We start from the raw sequence: 6,027 nt of genomic DNA, 5'->3' as shown, positions 1-6,027 counted from the left end.
ATATTCAAGGTTTTACCATGTTCAATTTCGATGGGAATGCTATTATGGACAACAGTCGTAAGTATATGGTCATTATTCAAAACCTCTAGTGGATCTTCCTAGGCCTCATTATCAAGCATGGATTTTAGCATTTGACATGTTGGATTCCCAATAGTAGAAGGTTTGTTAATAAAGCCATTAATTATATCATCCTCAGTTTGAATTTTAAATGTAAGAGCTTCATCCAAGGTAAGAGGAGAATGCAGGTTTTCCTCCTGATATTTGGGCAAAAATAATTGGTAATTTTCGATAGGTAGGTTGGGTTTAGCAGGTGGGTATAAGACAATATTTTTTACAACAGTTCCTTTTGTAATTGTCATATTCCCTGTCTGGCATCCTATATATGCGTCTACAGTTTCCATCCATGGTCTCCCTAATATCAGAGGATGCCCATCCAGTCTATTTCTAGGATTGATAATCAAAAATTCCATTGTACTTCCAAGAATCTATAGAAATGGTAACATCTTCTAGAGTGACCTCTGGTTTAACTATCAATTTGCCAGCTAGTTCCAACATAGTGGAAATCGGTTTTAAGGTTGTGATCCTAGGGATACCACAGGTTTCTACAGTCAATATGTTTATAGCAACTCCTAAGTCCACCAGGGTATTTTGGAAATTGCAACCCTAAATTTGAACAGTGACTACTGGATTCCTAGGGTCATCATATTTGACAGGTATATATTTCCCTAATATAAGGTTAGGGAGTGTTAAGACATGGAATGTAGGATGATATTTAGGTTTCCTCATAGGATTTTTAACACATAATTATTTAATCATTTTAGCATAAATTGGAACATCTCGTATAGCCTAAAGGAGTGGGATTTTTATGCATAATTTTTTTAATTCCCCTAAAATATCAAAATCAAAATGGACTGGTGGTTTTATCATTGTGAGTATTTTGGGAATGGAGGAGCTGCAACTATAGTTTCAACAAGGTCTTGTTGTTTACTTGACACATCAGGTGCCTCTCTTTTAGAAACAACTACAATCAGAGAAGTATGTTCTACCAAAGGCTGCTATTTGATGGCATTTCATTATCTTCTCGTTCTTGATTTACTTTATTGTATTCTGGAAATACTACTCATCCATATCTCATTCATAACTCATTACATCCAAGAGGGTTGGATTCACGATCTGAACTTTCAACGATCTCCAAATATTGGACAAGCCTATTTTTCAGATTAGGATTCAACTGAGTAGGTAATTTAGGACGCAGTGGAGGTTGAGGATTTGAGGGAAATTGAAATGGAGGTTGCAATAGTGGCTGTGAATGGGGTAGCATTCTAACAGATGGGTTGATTGGTCCTACAAGAGACTGCAAATTTTAAGGCCACATTAGTCCTTGTGCAGATGAATTTTCCCACTATGAAGGATATGGATTGTTTGTTGGATTTTTCCATGAAGGTGTAGAATATTGTTGATTTGGCCACACAGATCCAATGAATGGATGATTTTCCCAAGGCGGTGCAGAGTATGGCTAGGATTTCCAAGTGGGATTAAAAGATTACTAGCGTTGCCATGTTGATCCAAGAATCTATTGTTGAGCTTATTATCTAGAATAAAACTAAGAATGGTCCTTCATCATACCTAAAGGGAAAGTATGCCATTGTCGTCGTTGTGTCATAAGATATGCTGGCTCTGGATCTTCCTCAGCTTCTTTGAATACAAATTTTAATCCAAGGAGTGAGGGACATCACTCTATCGAATGATATTTAGTGAAAATAACACATGTTTCAATCATATCCAATGGACACTCTCTACGGTTATGCTTCTTATGACAACGAGGACAGAAAATAGCCAAAGCTTGCTCTGCTTCGACCTGTTTTTTCTTGATCTATAGGAAATCCAACTCTGTAGTTAATGTTCTCAAAATATCAGTTTTAAAATCTTCTAAATGATTACCGATCTCCGCCTATAGTCTTGCTAGTCCTGCTGAGGGGATCTCAAATTCTAGATATGGTTTGTGTACTTCCTCACGAGCACCTGATACATAGTTTAATAATATTATCATAATCTTCCTTGGAAATATCACCTTGCCCCATTAAATTAAGTGTCTCTATCCACTCATCTTTCATGCCCTTAATTAAATCAGTTTTCAACACTTCTTTGGGTAAAGTGGTGTAAGGTGATCTTTGCAAGTTATATTGAAATCTTTCAACGTATTCTTCTAAAGTCTCATCATATTTTTCCATCATTTTAAAAATTTCCTCTCTTAAGTCCCTAGATCGGAAATAATCCTGGTATTTGGTAAGGAAAGCATTTTCCATTTCATCCCATGAATTTATAGTACCGCCTCCTAGTCCCATAAACCAACGTAGAGCTACTTCCTTTAAGGTAGAAGGAAATAGTTTCATTTTTTGTGCATCAGTGGTATAATCATAACCTCGACATAGGACATCGAACTCAAACAAGAATGCATCTGGGTCTTCAGAGGTCATTCCATGAAAATTTGGTATATTTTGTAATGGAATGGTTTTTGTTGGTGCATTGGCTATTGGATCGACTATAGGGTATTCTATGGTTGAGTTTTGTGTTTGTGGTGCTACGTTCACCATTTGGTCAAAAACCTACCAGTATCCTTCAGGGATTTCGTGATCATGAGGTACTATCTGAGCAGGAGGAATTTGGCTAATGTTCAGCCCTTGAATGCGTTTCACAACACTATTCAAGTTAGGGATTTCAGGTGCTTTTCCTGCAACATGGGTCGTAATAGATTCAGGTTCGACATATTTCAGGCCTTTTTTAGCAGATTGTGGATCTGCTCCACTTGTTTCACCTTCCCCCTATTTTAAATTACAAGAACTCCATTCAAATTTACTAGAAGGACTGAGGTGTATAATGGTTATATATTGAAAACTTCATTCAAATACTTCAGCCTTATCGTGAATATCAGCATGAGCTATAGTAGATGATCCTGCCACTCGAGGGGCAATAGTAGAGCCCTTCTAGGATATTGTTCGGGGACCTACCGATGCTTGAGATTCAGATTTCCGAATGATTTTGTCTATGAAGGTCACGCATACAAGACCAGAATGACCTTGAGTTTTGGTGGTTTTTGAAATGGGTTTTGATTCTATAACTTCCTGATTTACATGCCTATGATTTTTCCTAGCCATGCACACTAAAAAATCCTAAAAGTATCGGCCGAGGGCAGGCACTGACACAATATTTTTACTTGGTGCGTACGTAGGTTCTTACCTTTCATCTTTAATACCCAATCCCACAGGGATACATCTAAACACTTCTTTGACAACCTCCCCGGAAATGACGCCAAAATGTTTGGCAAGAAGTTGTCCCTAAAGAATCAACTTAAACCTCTACACATTAATCTATCAACCTGGGATTTCGTCTTTTTATTGCAAGGTTGTTCACACAGTTGGTGAAAGGGTAGTGTTGAGATTTTCTTGATCTGGGTGAAACTAATAAGAAGAAAATACTGAGAAATGAAAGGAACAACAAAAGCTTTACTCAAAGAACACCGCTTTCTACCTCTAAACAACAAATCAAACTGATAATAGAAATATTTTTTTAAGTTTTTGTTCGGAAATCATATAGTAATTCAAGTTGTTTCCTAGGGAACAATAACTGTGATGACAAAACTAAAATGTATCCATAAAAAAAATCTAAGTCTTTAAAGCTAACAATTCACACTTGCTGCACGTTATAAAGGAAATCTCATTTAACGTTATTTGCTACAATTGCTTGTAAAAAATATCAGTAAATCTGTGAAACAACGATTAAACTTAAGAAATGATTAATCATTGAAAATATGAAAGTAAGATGCAATAATAATACAGAGGAAGGCAATATTCATCCAACGACTGGGCCCATGGTCACTGGAATTTCACCGCCTTATAGTTAACTCAATGCACTAGATTAAAATTGAATTGATGAAATCTTCATTAATATGCAACAATAAATTACAAGAGACGTCTGTGAAAATTTAGGACAATTTATTTCTCCAGTCTCGTTTTACAATTAACAGGAACAATTCACCCCCTTTGCTAGAGTTTAATCCTACTTTTATATTACAAAATAACCCTAAATTTGAAATGGTAAAGTTATCCTGAGAATCGAGAGATTCTCAGAATGCTTAATTCAAGCTATGAAATCTGCAACGTCTTCCTTAGAATAGTAAGTCATGATCCTCTTCCCAAATGTCTCATGCATATAAGACGTTGATTCATGGTCAACAAGTCACAAATAGTTTGAACGATTTCCTTATGGCTCAGCCTTCCTTAGCTATTCAAGGAACAACAATCAGCATCAAATATTTCTTGTCCAAATATTGACCCAAATCGTGAGTTAATGACATCTTCAAGACTCAAGTTGATTCACTAATAAGGTAAAATAACAAAACAATTATTAAGTCCTTTCTAGAACTCTTTAGCATGCAAATTATTATAATCTATGCTCGAAAGGTTTGGAAAACTAAGTATAAACTAAAGAAATAAGGTAAAGAATTATACCAATTCCAAGGCCCAACACCTGGTGCCTAGCTCATTCTTAGACCCAACCATTAGGGTAAATATAGTTAGAGATGATATCATAAAATTGGGGTAGGATTATGATGTTTTTAAACATTAGGATGAGTAGCTTGATGATGAAAAAAGTGTTATTAAATTTAATGGTGTCGTCTTTTTCCTATGTGCTTTGGGTCATGATTCATGAGGTCAAATATGTTGATTTAACGGTTTTGGTGGGATACTAAATTTTAGAATGAATGGAAAGATATTTAGGTAATCATTCCCATTTATGTAATTTTTGGACAAGTTTTTCTTATTTTTGAAAAATAGTCTATTTAAATTTTCCATAACTATTTTAAACATTCTGCAAGATGCTTCTATGATTTGTTCAGTCCAAAGATGACCAATCTAATTTTACTTAGATAGTTCATCATCACAATGTAGAATTTTTTTGAAGTCTAGAATTACTAGGGGCTTGTTTGTTTAAGTGGAAAAATATTATCCTCTTTGTTTAGAAGAACTAAGCCTCAATATTGAGATATATTAATTAATTTTTAGAATTTTTGTTACTTGCATCAATATGGAGAAGTATTTTCAAAGTAGTTGACACATATTCCTTGATATCATGACTTGTTTGGACTTATTCAGAGTTCTAAGTAGATGTTAAGGGCTCGAGATTTATTTAGATTTCAAAATATCAAATTTTGAGGTTAATATTCTTATTTCAATACTTTTTTTTATTAGGTTGGATGTGTACATTCACGACTATCTCATAAAACAAAATAATATTTCATCTACCAAGACGTTTATGACAGAGGCAAAATTTTCTACAGAATCAGTAGGTAAGTAATCTCCATGAATTTGCATGCAATTTTTCATGGTTACTCTATATATTACACCACTTCTATGCATTTTACTTCTTAATAAAGAAACAATCCATGCATTCCTTAAGTTTGGTTTCAATATCTATATTCTCTAGGTTTTGTATTGGCTATGTGTTCTTCGTCTCCAATAAAATAAATGACTGCTTCCTTTTGATTTGGACCAATGATTTCAGTCTCTTATGTCATGCATGGTAAAATAATTCTTGCATGTCTTTAGAGTTGCTCATGGGTCTATATTTTAAAATGTTTTGGTGCAATTTAGTAATGGTTAATGATTTTGGTTCCATTTAAACACAAATTTTATCTATTTTAATTTCTTCATGGTATTGTTCTTTATTATTTATAATTTTTGCTATTTTTCTCTTAAAAGATTTGATCTACATTAGAAAATATAATAGAATCTTATTAATTGGCTTAGGGTTATCAGTATTTGATCTTATTTGAATATGTTTTTTCTATGCTAAGATATTCAAATGAAGTTGGTAAAAGGTTATCCTCATAAATATGCATCTTCTATTCCTTTTCTATGTGGATTGAGTTATACAATGTTACACCAAATTTCCAGTATGTGGGGATGCATATAAAATATGTCTAGAGATCACCCCCCCCCCCACAAAAAAAAAAAAAAATCCTCCCAA

This window comes from Pinus tabuliformis, chromosome X (genome assembly GCF_031772625.1).
Source record: "Pinus tabuliformis cultivar Carrire ecotype Pingquan chromosome X, CPIR1, whole genome shotgun sequence".
Lineage (NCBI taxonomy): Eukaryota > Viridiplantae > Streptophyta > Pinopsida > Pinales > Pinaceae > Pinus > Pinus tabuliformis.
This window is presented reverse-complemented; position numbering follows the sequence as displayed.